This window comes from Sus scrofa, chromosome 8, assembly GCF_000003025.6.
Source record: "Sus scrofa isolate TJ Tabasco breed Duroc chromosome 8, Sscrofa11.1, whole genome shotgun sequence".
Lineage (NCBI taxonomy): Eukaryota > Metazoa > Chordata > Mammalia > Artiodactyla > Suidae > Sus > Sus scrofa.
In genome coordinates, this window is record NC_010450.4 from 11,432,308 (window position 1) to 11,458,021 (window position 25,714).

At 43.6% G+C, this 25,714-nt stretch overlaps 1 long non-coding RNA gene across 1 annotated transcript in view; it reads left to right on the forward strand.

Moving 5' to 3' along the window:
• The window catches only part of LOC106504591, a 63,116-nt gene continuing 39,169 nt past the window's right edge, over positions 1,768-25,714 (forward strand). The window contains exons 1-2 of the long non-coding RNA XR_002346566.1: positions 1,768-2,149; positions 2,683-2,733. This is a non-coding gene — a long non-coding RNA (uncharacterized LOC106504591). The remainder of the gene's footprint in view (positions 2,150-2,682; positions 2,734-25,714) is intronic.

The window sequence follows — 25,714 nt, forward strand, 5'->3', positions numbered from 1 at the left end:
AAGAAGGCCTGTATGCGCTTGGGAATGAGCTGACAATCCCAAGTGCTCTCTTTTCCCAGTGCCTTTTGTGAGACAACCCTAAGAACTATCCCCAGGTTGTTCACATCCATTGAATTAGTGGGAAACACCAATCTGTTTGCAAGTTTGCATTTGTCCTAGCAGGTGGGACGGACCGTCATCCACTTAAGCAGGTCAGGGTCTCTGTGGTGCCAGGAAACCTTCCCTGCACTGGAGGAGGCTTTTTTACTGACTCATTCGACAGGAATAAGCCTCTCATTTACGATCAGAGCCACCCAGTAAGAGAGGACGTACTGGCCTTGGTGTGTCAATGGCATCTGTCCCAGGAACTTTTTGGAGAAGACACTTTGACAGCAGAAAGGACAGAGCAAGTGCGACGATGTGAGTTGAGGAAGATGGGGGGAGGGGCGGAGTAAGACACGTTTTTTCAAAAATTACTATTTTATTTTGTTTTTGATTTTTTCCATGATAGTTGTTTCACTGTGTCCTGTCAATTTCTACTGTTCAGCAAAGTGACTCAGCCACACATATATACATATATATTCTTTTTCTCACATTATCCTCCATCATGTTCCATCACTAACAAGTGAACAAATAACAAATGCTGGAAAGGGTGTGAAGACACATGTTTTTGAATGATTTACCATGCTATCTCCCAATCCCCGCAAACTCCGCCTTTCACAAAAGGTTGGATTTCACCCCTGGAGCTGCTATTCTCTGTCCTCTTAATTCAAATCCCCTTCCCTTGGTTTACTGAAACCAGAAATCTAGTTATTTGTATTTGTCTCTGTCGCACCTGTTAACCCTGCGTATGTTGATTTTATTCGTTCTTCTTGGAGTTCCTGCTGTGATGCAGTGGGTTAGGAACCTGACTGCAGCAGCTGGGGTTGCTGTGGAGTCTCAGGTTCAATCCCATCCTCCGCGGTGAAGAGGGTTAAAGAATCTGGCATTGCTGCAGCTGTAGACTCCTGGGTTTAATTCCCTGCTCTGTGCTTACTAGCTTTGACTCCCTAGACCACTTATGCAGCCCCTGCCTCAGTTTCCTCCTGTCATTTGAGATGCACTATAGTATGCGTCCCATTCAGCCCTAGTGAGGGAAAGAAAATGTGGAAAATGCTTGGAACAGTGCCTGGCATGTCACAAGTACACAGTAAGCACTAGAGGTCATGTCAAAAGCTTCCTAGCTGGTTTCACTGCCTTCTCACCTCTCCGTCTCTTTCTCGCTAATCTATTCCCTCATGTGGTGGGCAGATTGGTTTTTATCATCCATATGAACAAAGCACTTCCCGCTGGAACCACTTCCAGCATCCTCTGGACCCTCTCAAGCTGATTCCAAACTATTTTCCCAGTCTCATCTCCTGCCACAGCCCTGCAGCATTCTGCACTTCCGAGGTCCTACCACCACCATCCGCGTCCACATCTCTGTGCCTTGCTCTCAGCTGGGATACCCTTCTTTCACTATTTCTCCTTGGTGATCCGCTTCTCCTCCTTCCAGGCACAGATCAGATGCCTAAGCTCAACCAGAAAACTGCTGACCTTCACCTCGTCATTACCAAGTCTTGTTGGTTGCTTTCTTTTCGTTGGTCCTGTGGCAATTTGCATATCCCTCCAACTCTGCCCGCCCACCATAGCAACGAGGCTAAGTACCCATTCACGTCCCCGAAGCCCTTCGGAGGGGCAGCCACGCCCTTCCTGCACATCTCGGCTCTCGCGGGATTTCCTTGCGCCCAGATCCCTTTCTACCTTCCCTCAGGGGCGCACACATCCCTCTTTGTAGACTTGGCACAGTCCCTAAAGGAATGGAGGGACGGTTTATTTTGTGCATAAATGTGGCTGAGAGAGAAAATGAGAGGAATGAGCGTGGGGAAGGGCAGATTTGTAACAGCTAAAATAATCTGGTCGCCATGCCTTCTCTCTGCTTGCATAGCTTTCAGAAACTTCTTAATACAAGTACCAAAGTCTGGAAGTTTCCTCGACTAGGATCGGCCGGCTCCTTCCTGTGCTCTTTTCCTTCCCTGGAGGCAATTAGGAGAGGACAGAATAAAAGCCTCAAACGATGGAAAGAGTTACGATTCTGTCCTGGTGTCCTGTATAGAAAACGTGGCCACCCACCCTGCAGCTGTTCACACTGGTACTACTTTTTATTGTTTGTTTTGTTTTGGGTTTGTCTTTTTAGAGCTGCACCCGCGGCATATGGAGGTTCCCAGGCTAGGGAATTGGTGCTGCAGCTCCAGCCACAGCCACAGCCCTGCGGAATTCGAGCTGTGACCGTGAACTACACCACAGCTCACGGCCAAGCTGGATCCTTAACCCACTGAGCAAGGCCAGGGATGGAACCCGAGTCGCCATGGATACCAGTCAGGTTTGTTACTGCTGAGCCAGGACGGGAACTCCTGATGCTTCTTGTTTTAGCAAACCTCAGATGGGAATCCTTGCTGCTCTATGTTGGGGTCTCCTTTCCTTAAAAAAATCTGCCAAACCCAACTGTGTTGGGTCAGGTTTCCTAACAGGGAACTGAAGCAGAGCCTGAGGCAGGGATTGCTGTGACAGAAATGCCCTGAGGGACGTGCTTCCAGGAGAAGGGGAGTGAGAGGACCAGGGCAGGGGAGGAGAGGAAAGCCCCATGTGGGTGTGGTAGGGACTGACTTGGACCTGTCCCTGCAGGGAGCGCTGGAGCATGAACTGAATCACCGAAGGTCCCCTCTTGAGGCAAAGGTATGTTTTTTCAAACCCTCGTGTCACACAGTCATTATCTCCATCTTCTGGGAGGTGGGGAGGGAGTGGCTGAATCGCCCCAATGACAGCAGCTCCTTTTGGTTGAGTACACGCAGAGTCCACTCTGCCAACCATCTGGTAGCAAAGAAGTGGAAAGAGGGTGCTCAGGGGATGCCCTGATGACTAGAAGGACAACCTCGTGGGGTGCCTTGGGGATACAGACACAGGGTGGGCTACGTGTGTGCACCTGGCATCTGTATGCACGTGCCTATGCTGCGGGAAGGTGCCTGTGGGTTCTCCCAGGGCCTGCAGTATGGGGCCCAGGAGGTCTCAGGAGGATGTTGAAGGGATGACAACCTCAGAAGACATGATGTCTTTGCAAAAGTGAAGCAGCAGACATTTCCTTTTTGGATAATCCAGGGACTATTTAAAGACCAGAGCTATGTCTGTATCTTGGTCTAGTGGCAACCATGGTGCTGTGTTATGCTTCTACTTAATTTAACTGTTTTATTAAGGTGTTCGACCCTGGTTTATTGAGTTTAACTCACGTAAACAAGACAGTTCCAACGGGGAAATGGATGGTGCCAAACCTTTTAGTTGGGGAATTACTTAAGGGAGCTCAGAATTGAGCTCTGAGCAAGTTCCCTTGTGGAGCAGAGGATGAAGGATCTGGGCGTTGCTGCAGCTGAGGGCAGATCACAATTGCAGAGTGGGTTCCATCCCTACCCTGGGAATTTCCACATGCCCGCGAGTGCAGAAAAAAAAAAAGAAAAAAGAGTTGAGCTCTGAAAGCTAAGAACAAAATTGGAGTAAGTGTTGGGTTACATGAATCTATTATTTTGGAGGAAGGAGAACTTGTAATGTGAGGAAAGACACAAAGCTTTATTAACCTTCCCGGTAACCTCAAGCCAGATGAGTGGGGCTCCTGCATGACTGGGTAGCCTTGTTCCTGACCAGACAGCTCCAAACGTGACTCTGGCCCTCCCAGAGGTACTTGAGCTGCCTCTTGTCCTTAAATAAGTTCCCTGTGTGCTTCAACTTGTACTTTTAAGAATGAATGGCAGTTCCCATCCTGGCTCAGCATAACAAACCCGGCTAGAATCTGCAAGGACTCAGGTTCGATCCCTGGCCTCAGCCTCTCTGAGTGGGTTAAGAATCTGGCATGGCCATGAGCTGTGGTGTAGGTCACAGACTTGGTCGGATCTGGGTTGCTGTGCTTGTGGCTTAAGCTGTAGCTGCAGCTGCGATTCGACCCCTAGCCTGGGAACTTCCATATGCCATGGATGTGGCCCTAAAAAGATGAAAACTAAAAACTAAAAGCAAAAAGAATGGATGAACTCAAAGCTGGAGGACTTAGAGACATGCATGTGGCCAACCCTGGATTTTTACATATTTAAGGATCTTTAACTAAAGACCACAGCTTGCTAGTTGACTGTGTGCCTGTGGGTCCTGCTGATATTTTTACTGATGTCAGAAGGTCCAACATCATATCTGTGAAGTTTTTCCCATCTGGTCTTCAATGGACATTCTTATCTCTGCAATCTCTGTTTTCTAGGTGCCTGAGTAAGATATTCCAAGAGGCAGGGTTACTCATGGTAAAAGCGTTTGCACAGAGCAAGTTTGAAAACCTTGACTTCCAAAGAATCACTCAGTCCTAAGAACTTTGTCCTGGTACACCACCAGCCTGAGTCTAGAAGATCCACAGGTAGAAGCCAAGAAACCTGCCATCTTGGTGCCGTGAGAAAGACCTTAAATGTTCCAGGGTGCATCAAGGGCTGTTAAAGGGTTTTAAGCAAGGCGATGGCTTTTCTTTATTAGAGAGCTCATTCCAGTGGCCAGTGTGGAGGCTGTTGTCTAGAGGAACAGGAGTAGAGTTTGGGAGGCTGTTGTCATGGTCCAGGGAAAGGATTGGGCCCTGAATGAGCCTCAGATAGAAAGGAGAGATGCAAGTAGTGGGAGGTAAAGCCATCATGTTGGTAATTGATGAGCTCAATGGGAGCAGTACTTAATTGGTTTGCTATTTGTGCCGTTTATTACTGTTATAAATGGTGGGAATTGGAATAAGTGGCCAATTATTCTTTTCCTGATTCCACTTGTTTCAGCCCGTTGGTCTCTAAAAACAGAATTATGACAAGGGGGCTTTGATTAGCTTCACTTGTTTTCATAATGACCGTGGTTATCACTCCCAGTTTCTTGAGGGGAGTCCTTGTTTTAATTTGCATAAGCGGCTTTTGGATATGCACAGATCCAATTAATTAAAAGCTAGATATCCATTGATAGAAGAGAACAATGATCTCGATAGGACCATGACGTTAAAGAGAACAAATGTCTGACTGGAGAGTTTGCCAACATTTCCATTGCGTTAATTCTAGCTGCCAGAGATTGATGGGAGGAGAACATAAAGACAGGAAGAAATATGGACGGTCTTGGCCAAATGGTCACTCTGCAGATCAGAAGCATGGGGGGCATGTCTTATTGTTTTAACCAAAATATTTAAAATTAGAAAACCAACACTTTGTGGTTGTGAAACAACAATAACATAAGACAATACAATGGCATATATGGTAGAAATGAAAAAATACCTCCCCCCAGACCTTCTACTGGCCTGGACCCAGTTAGTACCCACTATTAATAGGTTAGTGTGGATTCTTCCTGGTTGAAGGGGTCCTTAAAGAGATTCTGGTTATTTTGCAGAATCTATGACAGCACAGGTTTCATCAAGGTAATCTTTGACCTGTTTCATTATATGATAAGTCTACTTGATGATTCAGTTCATAGCTTGCTGGTTGGCTGAATGCGAGGATTTTTGTTGGCAGGAGACGCCCGTCATGTTGGGACAGTAGAGAGTGGGAATAAGAGAGACAGGATGGAAAGTTAGGGGGAGAAAGGGTCAAGTGAAGGTTGCATACAAATGGAAGATGCCAGGCAGGAAAATAGGCTATGGTGGGGATTGGAGGCTTAAAAGTCCCCCTTCCCTGCCTTCACTTTCTCGCTCCCATCCTAGTTGCTCTAACCCCTTGCTCTGAGTTTTACCCACAGGCTTCTGAATTATTCTCCCAAAAGGAACCATATGGTTACCATATTGGATGACATTCTCTCACATTGCACCTTCCGTAACCTGGCTCGGCGTTTGACATTGCCAGCCACCGTCTCCTCTGTGAGTCTTGCCGTGTCCTTGGCAATGGTGACGGTGTGCTCTTCCAGTTCTGAACTGTCCCTGACCACTCTGGCTCTGATTTCCAGCCTGACTCTGCTCCTCTCCCAGTCCTCACCCCGGGGGCATTGCCTACAACTCTGCCCCTTTCCTGCTCCTCTTTTCTCGGCATTTCCTGATTCTTGGACATTTATTTCATGTCTGTGTCTTCGGTGATGATCTCTGTGAGGGAGACACTGAAATACTATAGCTAGAGCTAGAAATGAACATACGAACCTGGCCCTGACTTTCCGGGGAGTTCTGATCTTCTCTTATCCTCTGGACATGTCCTGTTTGTATCGCACACTCAGCATTTCTTTTTTAATTTTTTTTTTCTTTTTGCCTTTTGTCTTTTTAGGGCTGCACCCAGGCTCATGGAGGTTCCCAGGCCAGGGGTCACATCAGAGCTGTAGCCACTGGCTTACACCACAGCCACAGCAACACGGGATCCAAGCCAAGACCTACACCACAGCTCACAGCAATGCCGGATCCTTAACCCACTGAGCAAGGCCAGGGATCGAATCTGCATCCTCATGGATGCTAGTCAGGTTCGTTAACCACTGAGCCACAATGGGAACTCCCAAAGTCAGCATTTCTACAATGGAATTCGCCTTCTTCCCCATCTAGTAGACTCCTTGGTGGGCCTAAAGGGTCTTCATGATCTATCCCTGCCTACCCATCCAGTTTCATCTCTTGCTGGCCTCCTACAGGCACCCTCTTTTGCAGTGACTCCCAAAGTGTTTTCTCCCATGGCGTTCCCGTGGTGGCACTGCGGAAATGCATCTGAGGACCTGAGCATCCCTGAGGATCCCTGGCCTCAATCAGTGGGTCGGCTGTCTGGTGTTGCCGTGAGCTGTGGTGTGGGTCACACATGCAGCTTGGATTCTGCACTGCTGTGGCTGTGGCATAGGCCGCAGCTGCAGCTCTGATTTGACCACCAGCCTGGGAACTTCCATATGCCACTGGTGCGGCCCTAAAAAGTAAAAAACAAAAAGAAAAATATTAAATCGTTTTCTCACAGACCACCCTTCTTCCATTCTCAAAACTTCTCTTGCACATCAGCTTCTTAAGGAAGACATCCTTGAATTCCTGGACTCAATGCCCCCCCTCCCCCTGCCCCACAGTCTCCTGGAGCTCCTCTGGAAACTCCAATTTGAGAACTTATCACATGCTCCAGTCTGGTTGTTTCTTTGCTTGTATTCCTGACAACCTGTGAGCCCTTTGAAGAGAAGGACTATATCCTTGGTGTCTGCATGCCCAGGGCCTAGAGAAGTGCTTCACACATAGTAAGTACTCAGAAAATATTGGATAAGTATGAGAACCAGCTTCTCCTTCCTGGCATCTCTGTATTTGGTGACGCTAAAGCCATCTGACATCTACATGTCTAGCCGTAAGATCTCCCCCAGCTCCAAAATCACATCCTTCCTTGGCCACATCGCCACTTGAATGTTCAGCAGGTGTATCAAAGATAACAGGTTCTGAGCAAAGCTGTTGATCCCTCTGCCCGCTATTCCCCATCTCAGAAGGGCACAACTATTTTAGCAGCCACTCAGTGCAAAAACCTTCGAAGCATCCTAGTTTCCCTCTCCTTCTTCCACTCCACATCAAGTCCAATAAAGAATCCCATAAGCCTTATTTTATCGTATATTGGGAACTCGGCTGTTTTCGTTTGTTGTTGTTGTTGTTTTGGTCACACCTCTGGCATGTGGAAATTCCCGGGCCAGGGATCGAATCTGAGTTGCAGCTGTGACCCGTGCTATCGCTGAGGCAATGCCAGGTCCTTAACCCACTGCACCACAGCGGGAACTCCTAGCTATTTTTCTGCCTTCTCTAACAGTATCACATTAGATCAAGCAGTTACCATCTCTTGCCTAGATTCCTATGTACCTCCTCGCTGGTCTTTGTATGTTCCCTTCTCTTCCTCTATGAATGATGCTTCCACACAATGACTAGGGTCCTTAGCTTGGCTCATAAGACCCTTCTGAGTCTCGTCTTTGGCCATCCCACTCACCTCCAGATCCCTCTCTTCTGGTGACTCCCAGAAAGAGTTTTCTCTGATGACACTATTTTAAAAAGTAGCTTCCTGACCCTCCATCCTTTTGCCTGGATTTTTTTCCTTTACCTCATCATATTTTCTATTTCTTTATCTATCTATTGATATTTCTTTATCTATTTATCCATCTATTGATATGTCTTTATCTATCTATTGATATTTATCTATTTATTGATATCTTTATCTATCTATTGATATGTCTTTATCTATCTATTGATATCTTTATCTATCTATTGATATCTTTATCTATCTATTGATATGTCTTTATCTATCTATTGATGATCTCTTATCCCTGGTATACAAACTTCCAGAGGACAGTGTCTTTATCCGTCAAATTCTTTGTCGTCGCCTAGCATCTGGAACGGTTTCAGGCATTATAGGAAGAGCTCAAAAAACATGTGATGGATGAAAGACTTATTCTGGTTTGAAAGCTATGCGTCATCTTTGCCTCCCTGCTAGCTTTCCTTCCTGTCACCAAGACCTGGTGTTAATTCAGTTCAGATTTACTGATGCAAACTGACTGCCTTGCAGTGTGTCCATCGTTAAGCGACTGGCTCCCCACAACTGCAGTAACTGATGGGACAGGAATTTTGTAAACTCAAAGCATCACACGCAAGTCATTTGCATCCCAGCCCCCAGCCCCCTGTGGTGACACTCGTTCATGTGACTTCCACTTCCAACCTGTACAGGCGCTTCTAACTGATCTTCCTGCTTCCACATTCTCCCCAGATAATATATTCTGAAGTCTGCTGCCCACTTAATTTTCTTAAAGCATTGCTGTAATTCTCTTCCTCTCCTGTTCAAACACTTTGACTGTCTTCCAACTTCTGACCCAATAATATATAAACTCCTTGGCTGTAACCAAGATTCTCCCCAGCGTGGCTCCAGATGGCCTTTCCACCATCTTCCTCCGTTTCCCCACTGAAGGTCTCGATGTTCAAGTCCATCTGGACCTCTCAGGTCTCCCTGAGAACAGCTGCCTTTCCCCCTCTCCTTCATTCCTACTCTCCCTCCAGTAGGCATGCTTCCTGCACACCTTTCCCTGAAAATCCCACACCTGGCAGGGTCAGAGGAGGTGAACCTCATGGTGCTGTCCTCCTCGTTTTTTATTTTTCCTACTTCTAGGCGATCTTTCTCTACTCTCTGCATGTTTATAGCATTTGGTTCTTCCTCGTCTCCCATCCTCCATGTCCTTAAAAGAGGGAGGAAGGAAAAAGATGCAAGGAGCACTTTTAGTATCTCTTCTCCCACCATTCTGGTTTGGGAGGTAGGAAAACTGGGGCATCCATTTGTCTATGCTTTCTGGTTGCTTCCTCCTCCCTTCCAAATGCGCCATGTGGCTGTCTCTCGGGGATCTGCTTTCACCAATCGGCGTGTGTTCGTGGCTCCCGCTTCTACGTGGTAGGCTCCGAAGACAGATTTTCATCTTGCTGTGTGTAGTGGTGGGGAGACGCCTCCACTTGCTACAGGATCAGCTGGACTCTCCAGTCTCATCTTCTGGAATTACAAGGTTGCTATTTTGCCTCCATGCTTCTGACTCTATTTCTTTCTTGGTTCTGAACTCGGAGGAGAAGGAACCATTCATTACCACCTTCCCTTAAACTCAGACATCAGCCAGGTGACCTTTTTTATGGATTCTCTATAGTACAGCGTTTATAATGTCTTATTCAGATTTGTAACCCAATATCATGGGTATATTTAAAGAAGAGGCAATATTATATACTGTCATTCTTAACTCTTTTTAGACTTCAAGTTCATGGCCTGGTATTTATTTGCATGAAGGTCATAATGGGCTAATAAGTCTGACAACTAAGAAAAAAAATTAAACATAAAATACATATGGTGAGCAATGGGATGTTTCCTATAGGAATTTTGGCTGGAACTCAAGCTACTTAAAATGTATGAGAGGAGTTCCTGTCATGGTTCAGCGGCAACAAACCCCACTAGGATCCATGAGGACGTGGGTTCGATCCCTGGCCTTGCTCAGTGTGTTAAGGATCCGGCGTTACCATGAGCTGTGGTGTAGGTCGAAGACATGGCTCGGATCCCGTGTTGCTGTGGCTCCTGGTGTAGTCTGGCAGCTGCAACTCTGATTTGACCCCTCACCTGGGAACTTCCATATGCCATGGGTTCGGTCCTAAAAAAAAAAAAAAAGGTAAAATATATGACAAATTCCTGTGTTATAAAGAGCAACCTTAGACATGTTTCTTATTGAGAGGTGAACAAGTGGATTCTTTGGCTGTCAGCTCCGTCAACCAACCTCAACTATATAAAGAAAAGGCTGGAGGATGCTTTAGATGGGAGTCATGGGTGTAAGAACATTCCAGCATTTTTCTGATCTTCACTCTGGGGTAAGAAAGGAAGGCTCTCCCCTTAGGCCAAGGTAGAGGGGTCCTAAAGCCTGGAGAGGAAGCATGTCTGCCAGAAGGGAATATCAACACCGCCTCCCACCCCCGCCCTGGCTGGTGAGGCTGGGGCTTTCCCCTTGCCTGGGGAGTTCTGAGGATGCAGGGCAGGGACCACTGGCCAGGACCTCAGGATGTTGGTAGAGAAGCATGTCTGAGTGATTCTGAAGAAGGCATTCAGTTGTCTTAAGACCTTCGCAGCCACAGTGACTGTGAAAGCAATTGTGTGAAAAAAAAAAACATGACCTAGTTACACTGGCTCTCATGGAGGGCTTATCCAGGGCTAAGGTATGGATTTTTTATTAGACCTCACAGCAACCCTAAGTAGTGGTACTTTCACTCCTATTTTATAGAGAAGACGGAGGCATGAAGAAGCTATTTGCTCAAGACCGTAGAATTAGCCTGGTTCTGACTGGCATTGAAAGAAGATCCTCGTCTATCTTGGCTTGATTTTGAAACTCTCCATCCTTGGTCATATACCCACATTTCACATTTCCAGCTCTCATCTCTCTCTTTCTCTCTCCTCTGAACTGGAGGCTTGTTTATCCAACTGCTTACATGATAGTCTCATTTGGGGATTTCATAGGCAGTGGAAAATAATGTATACAAAGTGAAAACTTTTATTTTTTTCTTTATGGAAGTATAGTTGACTTAGAATATTGTGTTAACTTCTGTTGTACAGCAAAGGGATTCATATATATTCTTTTTCATTATGGGTTTATCACAGGAGACTGAATATAGTTCCCTGCGCTCTGCAGTAGGACCTTATTGTTTATCAATCCTGCACACAGTAGTTTCCCTCAGCTAATCCTCAACTCCCAATCCTTCTCTCCCCTGCCTCCCCTCCCCCTTGGGAACCACAAGTCTGTTCTCTAAGTCTGTGAGTCTGTTTTTGTTCTATAGACATGTTGATTTGTGCGGTCTTTTAGATTCCACATACAGATGATACCGTTTGGTATTCACCTTTCCCTTTCTGACTTACTTTGCTTAGTATGGTTATCTTTAGATCCATCCATGTTGCTACGAATGGCATTATTTCATTCTTTTTATTGGCTGAGTAATATTCCATTGTATATAAATACCACATCTTCATGTATTTATCTATCAGTGGACATTTAGATTGTTTCCATGTCTTGGCTATTGTAAATAGTGCCGCTATGAATATAGGGGTGCACATACCTTTCTGAATTATAGTTTTGTCTGGGCATGTGCCCATGAGTGGGATTGCTGGATCATATGGCAACTCAATTGTTAGTTTCCTGAGGAACCTCCATACTGTTCTCCATTTGGTTGTACCAGTTTATATTTCCACCAACAGTGTAAGAGAGTTCTCTTCACATCCTCTCTAGCATTTATTATTTGTAGATTTTTTTTTATGATGGCCATTCTGACCAGTGTGATATGGTACCTCATTGTAGTTTTGATTTGTGTTTCTCTAATAATTTGTGCTGTTGAGTATTTTTTCACGTGCCTTTTGGCCTCTGTATGTCTTTTTTAAAGAAATGTCTATTTAAGCCTCTGCTTATTTTTTGATTGGGTTGTTTTATTGTTTTTTTTTTTCTTTTTGTTACTGAGTTGTATGAGCTGTTTGCATATTTTGGAGAATAAGCCCTTATTGGCCACATTGTTTGCAAATATTTTCTCCTCGTCTGTCTGTAAGTTGTCTTTTCAAAAAAATTTTTTTTCAGTTGAAACGTGTCACTCTTCCCAGCTGCTTAAGCCAGGTCCTTTCTCTTGCCTTATCTAATGCACTCAGTTCATGGAGAACTCGAATCCATCAACTTCTTTCCATTTCTCCTTAGTCTAAGTCACTATCACCCCCTGCCTCTACTCTTCCCTCTTCAGTCCACAGGGGACAGAAAATTCTTCTCATTCCCTTCATTGGGCTTGCACTTGTCTGAGAATAAATGTCATACTGTATCATGGAGCCCTGCAAGGCCTGGCTTCTCCTGCTCTCACCCTTCCCCCCTTTCTCACGGGATTTCAACAGCACGGTCTCCTTTCTGTTCCCCAGGAGCCTGGGCATTTGCATGTGCTCTTCTTTCTGTTAGGATGCTTCTGTCTCATCATTTAGATGTCACCTCAAAGGTCACCTTCTCATCGCTACTCCTGGTCACTCCATCTCTTTTCCCTGTTTATTGCCTCCATGCAATTGGTAATTCTCTTGTGCATTGTTTTTCGGAGTTGTTTTGTGGAGGCATTTATTTTAACTTCCTTCCTCCCAACTTGAACATAAGCTGCCCGAAGAAGAAGGGACCGTGCTTCAGTTCTCTATTACTGGGTTCCCAGAATCTAGCATATTGCCTCATGTGTAAGAGGTGCTCAACAAATACCAGTTAAATAAATGAATGAAAATTCAGCTCGTGTTTGCTGTACGAAGGAATAAAGGGAGGATGATGAATCAGATGCCACATGCTGTTTATGGTGAAGTTTTGACCTCGTGGGAGTAAGAAGTCTGCTGGGGAAGCCGAACTCATGGTCCTCATCATTCGGACCGTTGTCTCTTTTGGAGACATTCAAAAAGCGCCACCACTCACCTGTACTTATTCCTGTGTTCAAACAATATTTATTATTTTCTCATGTGTAAGCACTAGGTTAATGTCCAGGGATATGATGACAAAGGCAGAGTCCTTGCCCCCAAAGCGTGTGGTGTCGCATTCTCCCTTAGACAAGAAAAGGGAAAAGTGAGGGCAGGATGGGAGCATGTCTTCAGTAACCCCGGACTCTGTCGCATTCCCCAGGAATTGAACTCTCCGTTTTTTCATCTTAAATACGGGGTAAAATAAAAACACAGAGTCTCTAAGGGAGAGCAAAATGCCCACCTTTTAAAGACAAGCGTTCCCAGTGAGAAACTGGAGCAGAAATTCATCCAGAGATCTCTTCTCTTGGTTGTTATGAGTGTGGCACTTTTCTAATGTGTGTTTTATACACTGTCAATTCTAAATCTGAAACTTAGAGCCCAAGATACTTTCAGCTATTTAGAAATCACAACAGCCTTATTATTCAAGATGTCTGCCAATATCCACTTCTTTTTTTTCTTCAATTTAATTTAATAGTTATTTTATATTGGAGTATGTTGATTTACAATGTGTTAGTTTCAGGTGTACAACAAAGTGATTCAGTTATTCACATATTCATCCTTTTTCAGATTCTTTTTCCATATAGGTCATTACAGAATATTGAGTAGAGTCCCATGTGCTATGCAGTAGGTCCTTGTTGATCATCTATTTTATTTTTTTATGATTTTTATTTTTTCCACTATAGTTGGTGTACAGTATTCTGTCAGTTTCTACTGTTCATCATAGGAACCCAGTCATATGTATATGTCATATATGTATCTTTTTCTGAATATATATATTCTTTTTCTCACATTTTCTTCCATCACGGTCCATCACAAGTGACTGAATATAGTTTCCTGTGACAAACAGCAGGATCTCAGTGCGTATCCACTCCAGATGCAAAGTTTGCATCTATTAACCCCAGACTCCACATCCATCCCACTCTCTCCTCCTCCCCCTGGCAACCATAAGTCTGTTCTCCATGTCCCTGAGTTTCCTTTCTGTGGAAATCTATTTTATATATGGTCGTGTGTCTACGCTAATCCCAAACTTCTAATTTATCCCTCCCCCCACCTACTTTTCCTCTTTGGTAACCATAAGTTTGTTTTCTAAATCTGTGAATCTGTTTCTGTTTTGTAAATAGGTTCATTTGTATCATTTTTAAGGTTATTTTTGGATATAAGTGATATCCTATGATATTTATCTTTGATTTACTTCACTTAGTGTGATAATCTCTAGGTCCATCTATGTTGCTGAAAATGGTATTATTTCATTCTTTTTTATGGCTGAGTAATATTCCATTGTATATATGTGCCACATCTACTTTATCCATTCCTCTGTTTACAGACATTTAGGTTATTTCCACATCTTGGCTGTTGTAAATTGTGCTTCTGTGAACACTGGGGGAAGTATCTACTGATGCAAGGGAACAGGGAACAATGGAAAAGCCGTGGAAAAGTTAGAATTGAAAAACCTAGATGAGAATTCTTGCTCTGTTCCACCAGCTCATTAGTCTTAAGGACGTTACACAATCTTTTCCAGTCCTAGTTGATTCATCTATATATTGGGGATGAAAAAAGCATGTATCTTATGATATTGTTGTAGATAAAATGAGCTAACCCAGGTAAAGTGCTTAGCACAGTGCTGGTCACCTAGCGCACAGAATAATGTTAGCTAATATTAATATGATTTGGGGGAAAATGATTATAGTAGCACTTAAGTCATAGGGTTGTCATGAGAAGGAAATGATGTGTCATGTGTGTGTTTAATGCCTGTCACACTGAGTGCCTGGAACATAGCAAGACTCAATAATTGATGAACAGGTTAATGTATTGGAAAAGTTACAAAGTGTGGATTGCTATAACAATTCTGCTTTTCTTTATTTATTTTCTCAACAAAAATAGATTGAGCAATTAAAAGCCTTTGTATGAAAAAAGATGCTCAAAACCCTCCCAACCAACCAGATATGATATTTAGGATATTTGGCAATTGATAGGGCATGGGTCCTGACCAATCAGGATGGATGATGGCGGTAGCTACAGAGAGCGGCACTCCAAGGGCTCCCAGCCTGCCAAGCATAATCCCTCTAGCTAGAAATTGTGAGAAGGTCTTGGGGGAGCCCCATGGAGAGGGACCAGAGAAAAAGAAAGAGCATACAGGGTGTGGTTGGGGTGGAGAGGTTTGCAGAGGGCAGCCGCCGTTTTCCAACAAGCACAAAGCAGTCTTGCTGTGGACCTGGAGAGCATTATGCTCAGTGAAACAAGTCACACAGGAAAAAACAAATAGTGTGTGTTATCACGTCTGTGTGGAATCTAAAAAATAAGACAAACAGAAATGGATTCACTGATTTGGAGACCAAATTACTGGATATCAGTGGGGAGATGGAAGGAGGAGAGACAAGATAGGACTGGGGGATTAAAAGGCACAAACTACTCTAAAATAAACTAGTATAAAATAGATGAGCAACAAAGATACATTGTATAGCACAGGGAAATGTAGCCATTATTTTAGAAGAACTTTAAAGGGAGTATAGTCTATAAAAATATTGAGTCACTATGCTATACACCTGAGACTAATATAATATTGTAAATCAACTATATTTCAGTCAAAAAACATTTCATTGATTTAATATCTAGGTCAGCTGTGTTGGTACCTATATTGTGGTGCAGCTCTGCCCTCTAAACTATACCCTATGTGAACTGGAGTTGAAAGGAGAAAGACTACATCTTATGTATTCTGTTCCCCCGTTCACTTCCCATCCTAAAGTAGGATTTGTTTGCTTGGAAGCAATGTTCTTTCAAAGAACTGGGTCAAAGAAAAGACCCCGAGAACTCAGCAGCAGGAGGAGGGTGTGAGTGTTCCATTGGGAATCTGTAAAAGGAGGCCTGATTTTGGTAACACGTGGGCGAGTTGCCAGTTGCATCATCCTGTTGCTGCTTTTGATAATACATCATTAGTTACCTTTATTCCAACAAAATCTTCATCACTCTCTATGGATTTGATGTGGAATTCCAAATCCACTTTATTACTATTATTTATGATTGGTAAATTAGCAACCCTGAATTCTTTGAATACAAGCGACATATTTGAAGATCAGAGGGAAGGTTGGGGACTAAACAAACTTCGAGTCACTAATTATTTTTTGAAAGTGCTACTAAGGATTGGAATTGAGTATCAGCATCCCTCTGTGCAACTCTTCGAAGACCTACTTTGCTATACTAGATACCATGAAAAGTCTGTGGCCTCTCTGGGCTTGGGAGTTTGGAAATTACAATTGAGGTGAGCTGGAGGAGCGAGCACAAATCTGTATGTTCCTTTCCAAGTGGAAGACATTTGAAAAGGCTGCATGAGCTGAGTAGCACAAATGACTTTCAAAATCCACCTACCGGAGAGCTTATGGGAAAGCAGTTTTTGTAAAGTGTATTAGCCAGGATTCGCCAGAGAAAGAGAACCAACAGGGTGCCTCTGCCTCAATCTCTATTTCAATCTCTATATTAACCTTTATATCTTATATCTTACATCTATCCCTCTATGAAGTATATAGATCGGCACTTGCCATCCGCCTCTACGAGGATTGAATCATGAGCCACTGCAGCTGCCAACACCCCCTGAAAGGAGCTCAGGGGGGGGGGACCAGGAGGGAGGCGCTCTGTGCTCTGGGAAAACGGGCAGAACAGGTCTTTAGAAAGATGTTTTCAGGAGATTTTATGAGCTCAATTCTTGTATCTCCCTGTATCTAGACGAGCACTAAAATCCTTCATGGTGACCTCTGCTCCTGGTGACTGGCAGTGACCTTCATGAGACCAGCAGTGACCCTCTGTAAAAAGGTGGCTCAGTTGCACATACCTCCCCCTTCACCAAAATCACGTTTGCTGACTTTCCCCCCTACCTTCATGGAGTGGTTTCTCTTTTTTTCTTTTTTTGTCTTTTGTCTTTTTAGGGCTGCACCCACAGCATATGGAGGTTCCCAGGCTAGGGGTCTAATCAGAGCTGTAGCCACTGGCCTACACCACAGCTCACGGCAATGCCAGATCCCACTGAGCGAGGCCAGGGATTGAACCCGCAACCTCATGGTTCCTAGTCGGATTCCTTTCCGCTGTGCCATGATGGGAACGTCTGGAGTGGTTTTTCAAAGCTGTCTGAAATACTGCCTCCTGGGCTATCGTCCTCATTTTGCCCCAAATAAAACTTAACTGTCAACTTTTAGATTGTGTCTTTTTAAAAGTCTATCTATGTATCTATGTATCTATCTATGTATCTATCTATGTATCGATCTATCATCTGTCTATCTAGAAATTCACTTTAAGGAATTGGCTCGTACAACTGGGGAGGGCTGGGGAGTCCAGGTTCTGATGGATAGGCCAGTAGACTGGAGATCCAGGGGAAGAGTTGCTGCTTGAGTCCAAATGCAGTCTTTCGGCGGAAGTCCTCCTTTCATGGGTGAGCTCAATCTTTTCCTATTAAAGCTGTCACCTGATTGGATGTGACCTACCCACATTATGGAGGACAATCTGCTTTACGCAAAGTCCACCAATTTAAATGTTAACGTCATCCAAAAAAGAACCTTCACAGAAACATCTAAAATACCATTTGACCAACTATCTGGGAACTGTGACCCAGCTGAGCTGACATAAAATTAACCATCACATAAGTTACTGTGAAGAATGACAAATTTTGGAGTTTGTGTCATGGCTCGGTGGTAACAAACCTGACTAGTATCCATGAGGACGTGGGTTTGATCCCTGGCCTTGCTCAGTGGGTTAAGGATCTGGCATTGCTGTGAGCTGTGGCATTGGTTGCAGACGCGGCTCAGATCCTGCATTGCTGTGGCTGTGGTGTAGGCTGGCAGCTAGAGCTCCAATTCCACCCCTAGCCTGGGCATTCCATATGCCACGAGTGCGGTCCTAAAAAGACAACAACAAACCAAATGATGGTTTGTTGTTATTTATCTGTTTCTAAGAGAAGGCAGCCAAGATGGCAAAACAGCTGCTATTTGAGGAATAGCTGCAGGTTGAGATGTTAAACTAGAAAAAAGAAGACTTAGCAAATACATAGTAATACAAAGATAGTAACACCTTGATGTTCTCACAACCCAGAGGTATAAAATATGCGGTAAGATATACATCTATATCTCATATATCTTCTGCATTTTCAAAAATGCACAAGTGGCTGCATGCAAAAGGCAGAGAGCAGAACTGGGACTCGAAGAGGAGATGAATTTTGACATCAGACTAATTGGAACCATCAATAAGTGATGACTTCTGCCCATAGCTGGTCCCGAGCAGACTCACTTCCTGACTTTCTGGGGTGAGCTGATTTCCAGGTCCTCATGGTGACTTGGCTCTTTCCCCTCCAGCTCCCAACCCCATCCCCTCATCCCCTCTGTTTCCCTCAGGGCAGAGGCAGAAGGCTACCAGTTCTGCAGCATCCTTCTCAAACACCTCTGTTTTTAGGCTTGCTTTCTTTCTATCTCAGTAAGTAGGTTTCCAGGATTTTTCCCAAGGCCAGTTTACCTGCTTATGCACTTGGCCCTATGCACTCCACCTCCTCTGGGTTCTTGCTTATTTGGTGAAAATACAACTCTTTAGAAATAAATATGTGATGTTCTCTGCATTTAATATTTTATAGCAGTTAGGCTTTTTAGTCTCATAGTCTGCTCTGCTAGGCTTATGGCTGACAGCATTTACATGTAAACCAGATGAGTGAGATTATCTATCTATCTATCTATCATCTATCTATCTATCTATCTATCTATCTATCTATCTATCTATCTATCATCTATCTATTATCTATCTATCTATCTATCATCTATCTGTCTATCTAGGTATGTTTGGACTAGGGCAGGAGTGGGGGTGACAGAAAGAAAAGCAGATGTACAAAAATACAGAACAAGTGGAAGCATTTGTGGGTGGAGAGACTGAGAAATCCTTCATATCTGTACTGAATCCTCAATGCATTCTAGTATAGATAGCATGGGACATGGTGACAGAATCCCCCACTGATCGTGTGTTAAAGGCAAGTTGCAATTGGCATGGATACAATTACCATAACCAGGCCTCCTCTCTGCCCTATCTCCCTACCCTCACTGCTGGGCCCACTATCTTGTTTATTTTAAGGTATAATTTACCTTGATGCATTTGAAATACATATATTGGATGCAGTGATGCCATCACAGCACACTCAAGATATAGTTTTGGGAGTTCCCTTCATCACTCAGCAGTTAACGAACCTGACTAGCATCCATGAGGACGCAGGTTCGATCCCTGTACTCACTCAGTGGGTTAAGGATCTGGCATTGCTGTGAGCTGTGGTATAGGTCGAAGACACGACTCGGAACCCATGTTGCTTGGCTCTGGCTAGGCCAGCGGCTACACCTCTGATTCGACTCCTAGCCTGGGAACCTCCATGTGCCGTGGGTGCAGCCCTAAAAAGACAAAAAAGAAAAAGATATGATTTTGATTCCATCACCCCCAAAGTTCCCTCATGTCCCTTGGCACTCAACGTTCCCTACTCCCAATCCCAGGAAACCATTGACCTGGTTTCTCTTAGTGTTATGGACTGCATGCTTATGCCTTCCCCAAATGGGTATGTTGAATCCTAACCCCAGGAGGGTGGTATTTACAGGTGGGACCCCTGGGAGATAATTAGGTCTTGAGAGTGGGGCCCGCATGATGGGATTAATATTTTGTACTTTAAAGGGTACAGATAATATATATATTAAATGTATATTAAATCTGTTATTAACTAGTTTGCTGGGGTTTTTTTTGTGTGTGGGGGGGTGTACTTGCAGCTTATGGAAAAGTTCCCAGGCTAGGGGTTAAATCAGAGCTGCAGCTGCCGGACAACACCACGGCCACAGCAACCAGGGATTTGACCCATGTCTGCAACCTACACCATAGCTCACCACAACCCACCTAGCAGGTCCAGGGATCAAACCTGCGTCCTCATGGATACTAGTCAGGTTCATAACCTGCTGAACCCCAGAGGGAACTCCTAGGTTGTGTTTTTTTGAGGCCGTTATAAATGTCTTTTTTTCAGAGTTTCAGTTTCCATGTGTCTGTTGCAAATATATAGAAATAAAATTGTATATTGGCCTTACATCTGAAACCTTGCTAACTCCATTTCATTCATTCTCTCAGTTTTGTTATGTTATTAGATTCCTTAGAGGTCTTTGTAGGTGATTTCTTTTATTATTTATTTATTTACCTATTTTCAGCCACGCCTGTGGTGTGTGGAAGTTCCGGGGCCAGGGATTGAACCCCCACCACATCAGTGACAATGCCAGATCCTTAACTATTAGGCTCCCAGGGAACTCCTGTGTTATGAGTCTGTTTAAAATTAGCTGCAGAGCCCTGAATGCTTTCCTTTGTGAGCTTCCCTATATCCTATTTCTTCGAATTTGTTGTCTCTCTCCTTCCTCTGTGTCTGGACTTAGGCTCATTTTCTTTTCTTTTCTTTTCTTTTCGCTTTTTATGGCCGCACCTGCGACATATGGAGGTTCCCAGGCTAGGGGTTGAATCAGAGCTACAGCTGCCCGCCTACACCACAGCCACAGCAACACCAGATCCAGGCCGTGTCTGCGACCTACACCACAGCTCACAACAACGTTGGATCCTTAACCCACTGAGCGAGGCCAGGGATCAAACCCTGGATAACAGTCAGATTCATTTCCGCTGAGCCACGATGGGAACTCCCTAGGCTCATGTTGTTTTGGACTCTGACTTCACCAGCTCCTCTGATCTAAAAGTCTCTTGCTGTCTTGGCAGGAATGCCTCACTCTTACTCTTACTCCAGTTTTAGCGCTAACCTCAAGAATCCTAACTCCCTTCCTAGACACTTTTGGAATAGGGGTCTTTCCGCATTCCTTAGGATCATGACCTCTAAAAATATGGAATATGGAAGGTGGTTATAGAGTGATTACATAACTGGGATAATTAAGAAGAAAATAATCACTGGAGAGAGACAAGCGCTGTTAACAGTGAGTTTTGCCCATGTGCTGTCAATTGAAAAAAAAAAAAAATCACAGCGTAAAAGCTGTGAGTAATGTTTTATTTTGTGGATTTTCTGAGGACTTCGAGCCCAGAAGGGAGGACTCTCAGACAGCTCTGAGTGACCGCTGGGAGAGGCCAGGATGTAGAGGAGTTTTATAAAACTAATAAACACACAAAAACCGGGGTTGGACCATTAGAAGGTCACTATTAATTAAAGAAAACCAGGCAGAAGCTCGTCGTGGCACAGCGGAAAGGAATCCGACTAGGAACCATGCGGTTGTGGGTTCAATCCCTGGCCTCGCTCAATGGGTTAAAGATCTGGTGTTGCCGTGAACTGTGCTGGAGGTTGCAGGCACAGCTCGGATCTGGCATTGCTGTGGCTGTAGTGTAGGCCGGCAGCTGTAGCTCCGATTGGATCCCTAGCCTGGGAACCTCCATGTGCCACGTGTATGGCCCTAAAAAGCAAAGAAAGAAAGAATGAGAGAGAGAGAAAGAAAGAAAGAAGAAAGAAGGAAAGAAAGGAAGAAAACCAGGCATCTCAAGTTAGTGAATTTAGCACTCTTCTATGTTTGCTAAGATGCAACATATGGGCTCCTGGAAATTACCTTTGATATGCAGTCAGTTATCAAGGGCTACTATTCTGTTTTTCGTTTTTTCATCCTGAGTTTGGGGTGGCTGCACTGGCTGAGGGCTTGAGGGCGGGCATCTTGTTTCCGTCCTGAGATGGCTTGATGGCTGAACCATCATTTGTTTACTGATGTGGCAGGGAGCATTCTTAGTCCACAGTGCAATGATGTGAGATTGAACTCTAGTGCTGGTAGAACTATGTATGATCAAATTACATTGTGTAACAAATAATTAGAAATCCTCAGGGCAATCTATACTAAGAATGCTTTCCAGAGTTCCTTTTAGGGCTCAGCGGGTTATGAACCCAATGAGTATCCTGAGTATCCATGAGGACACAAGTTTGATCCCTGGCCTTGCTCAGTGGGTTAAGGATCCAGCTTTGCAGTGAGCTGTGGTGTAGGTTACAGATGCGGCTCAGATCTGACCTTGCTGTGGCTGTGGCATAGGCCAGCAGCTGCAGTTCTGATTTGACCCCTAGCCTGCTAGCCTAGGAACTTCCATATGCCAGAGGTACAGCCCTAAAAAAAAATTTTTCCCTGTGTCTGGGGTAAACTGGCTGATCTAGCTGTGAATCAGCAGGTTAGCTTGGGCATGCTCTTTTGGTTGTCTTTTTTTGCCTTTTCTAGGGCTGCACCCATGGCATATGGAGGTTCCCAGGCTAGGGGTCTAATCGGAGCTACAGCCACCGGCCTGTGTCAGAGCCACAGCAATGCCAGATCCAAGCCACGTCTGCAACCTACACCACAGCTCATGGCAACGCCAGATCCTTAACCCACTGATTGGGGCCGGGGATCGAACCCACAACCTCATGGTTCCTAGTCGGATTCCTTAACCACTGCGCCATGATGGGAACTTCATTATAGCGTATTTGAAAGAAGTCTTTTGAAGGACATTGTTTAGAGACGATGCCAGTATTACCCTAAAAACTGTTGTATGTCATAGATCAATGGAACAGAATAGAGAAGACCAGAAATAAACCCACATATTTATAGTCAATTATTCTATAACAAGAGAAGCAAGAATATACAATGGAGAAAAGACAGTTTCTTCAATAAGTGGTGCTGGGAAATTTGACAGCTGCCTGTCAAATAATGAAATTAGAACATTTTCTCACACCATACACAAAAACACATTAAAAATGGATTAAAGACCTAAATGTAAGTCTAGAAACTATAGAATTATTAAAAGAAAGCATAGGCAGAACAGTCTTTGATGTAATTCATAGTAATGTTTTTCTGGATCCATCTCTTAAAACAAAATAAATAAAAGCAAAAAATAAGCAAACAAAATATTTAGACTTAAAAGTTTTGCACAGCAGAGGAAACCATCCACAAAATGAAAAGACAACCTACTGAATGGGAGAAAACATTTGCTAATGATATGATCAATAAGGAGTTAATGTCCAATATACATAAATAGCTCATATAATTCAAAATCGAGAAAACAAACAACCAAATTTTAAAATGAGCAAAAGGCCTGAATAGACATTTTTCCAAAGAAGACATACAGATGGCCAACAGGCAAATGAAAAGATGCTCATCCACTAATCATCAGAGAAATGCAAATTAAAACCACAATGAGATATCACCACACACCTGTCAGAATGGCTATTATCAAAAAGTACACAAATAACAAAGGTTGGTAAGGATGCAGAGAAAAAGAAACCCTTGTACATTCTTAGTGGGAATGTAACTTGGTGCAGCCACTATGGAAGACTGGGTGGTTTCTCAGAGAACTAAAAATAGAAATACCGTATGACTCAGCAATTCCACTCCTGGGTGTATATCTGAAGAAAATGAAACTGCTAATTTGAAAAGCTACATGCACCCCAATGTTCTTAGCAGCATATTTACAATAGCCAAGATATGGAACCAACCTAATGTCCATCAACAGAAGAATGGATAAAGAAGATGTGGCATACATGTCTCTCTCTCTCTATTTATCTGACTATCTATCTATCTATCTATATATATATCTATATATCTGTCTATCTGTATAGTACACAAACACACACCCACACACAGATATACAATGGAATACTACTCAGCCATAAAAAATAATGAAATTTTGCCATTTGCAGCAACATGGATGGACTTGGAGGGTGTTATTCTAAGTGAAATAAGTAAGACAGAACAAGACAAATACTGTAGGATATCGCTTATATGTGGAATCTGAAAAGTAAAAGAAACTCATGAATGTAACAAAAAAGAAACAGACTCACATATATAGAGAACAAACTAGTGGTTGTCAGTAGGGAGAGGGAAAGGGGGAAAAGAAAATGGGGTAGGGGATTAAGAGGCACAAAGTACTACATAAAAAATAAATAAGCCACAAGGATATATTGTACAACACAGATAATATAGCCAATATTTTATAATATCTATAAATGAAGTATAACCTTTAAAAGGTTAGTTGTGAATCACTTACAACTTAAAAATTTTTTTTAAAAATTGTGAAACACTATGTTATACACCTGTAACATATAATATGTATAGCAACTACATCAATAAAAATTGTAATGCTTAAGGAGAATTTTATGATTTATAAAGTACTAGCACAAATTGTATCATGTAATGATCTCCCCCAATTATATCCCAGTGAGCTGCATATTATCATGCTGGATTTCATTGATCTCAGAGAGGTTAAGTAGTTTGACCCATGTTATGTATTTGAGAGATGGAAGAGCTGTGGTTTGAGCCTTGGTCCTTGACCCCAAAGCAGGCACAACTTCCACCATTCCTTGTGGCCTTGTGAATGCCAGTCACATGAATGAGCACAAAATGCTGTGTGTGAGAACACGGTCTATCTGCGTGAATACGGGCAACTTATTTACATTATTTGAGCCTGTTTTTCATACCTATAAAATAACAGTAGATGCTATTTCATAAGTAGATTTTGAGGACTAGAGGAGATAATGTCTCTAAATGGCTAGAAGAGTCCTCGGCAGTGACACATAATTATTCTACAAGAAAAGTTAGCTGTTATAACTGTAGGGATATATGTGATTTGATGGTATAATTCATTTGCGCTGAAATCATGCTTGATGAGTGGCCATTATGAGTTCTGTGGTTAGTGGAGTGGTAGCTGTCCATGAACAATATGTTAACAGTCTCTAACAAGACTATCCAGTCTATCTATAAATAGCTCATACAAACTAAGACTTTGGAGTTTTCTGTAGTAATTTTACATTGTGCCATTGCTCCAACATCTGAGAGTGTGATCGGTGAACTCATTTTATTTCTATGGTATTAAACAAAAAAGTCTGTGGAATTCCCTTTGTGGCTCAACAGTTAACAAACCTGACTAGGATCCATGAGGATGCCGGTTTGATCCCTGGCCTCGCTTAGTAGGTTGGGGATCTGGCGTTGCTGTGAGCTGTGGTGTGGGTCGCAGACACGGCTCAGATCTCACATTGCTGGGGCGATGGCTGTGGTTGGCAGCTGTAGCTCCAATTCAACCCCTGGCCTGGGAACTTCCATATGCTGCAGGTTTGGTCCTAAAAAGAAAAGAAAAAAACAATCAGTCCGTGATGGGTTGGGGAAGGACATTTCTTCATCACCAATAGTTTGAGAAGCATTGGTACAGGGAACCCTCAAAGATGAAGCTACCCAAGTCCAAGAGCAAAGGTAGAAGTAGACGTGGGTGTGATTGTGGGAGGCACTTCATTTGTTTTCAGTGGAGACAGATGTTGGGGTAGGTTTAAAGCAGGGGCATAAACTGAAACTCCCAGATGGGTCACATAAATGAGTCATGGGGCCAAAGTCTTAAAAAAGTCCGCTTTGTTTTGTTAACATAAGATATGTAGGAACATTTTTTTTTTTTTGTCGTCCTCAAATTATACAGCCTTGCCATTTTCTTTTTTATTTTATTTTATTTTATTTTTTGTCTTTTGTCTTTTTAGGGCCACTCCCACGGCATGTAGAGGTTCCCAGGCTAGGGGTCGAATCAGAGCTGTTGCTGCCGGCCTACGCCAGAGCCACAGCAATGCCAGATCCAAGCCGCGTCTGCAACCTACACCACAGCTCATGGCAATGCTGGATCCTTAACCCACTGAGTGAGGCCAGGGATCGAACCTGCAACCTCATGATTCCTAGTCGGATTCGTTAACCACTAAGCCGCGAGGGGAACTCCAGCCTTGCCATTTTCATTTTTCA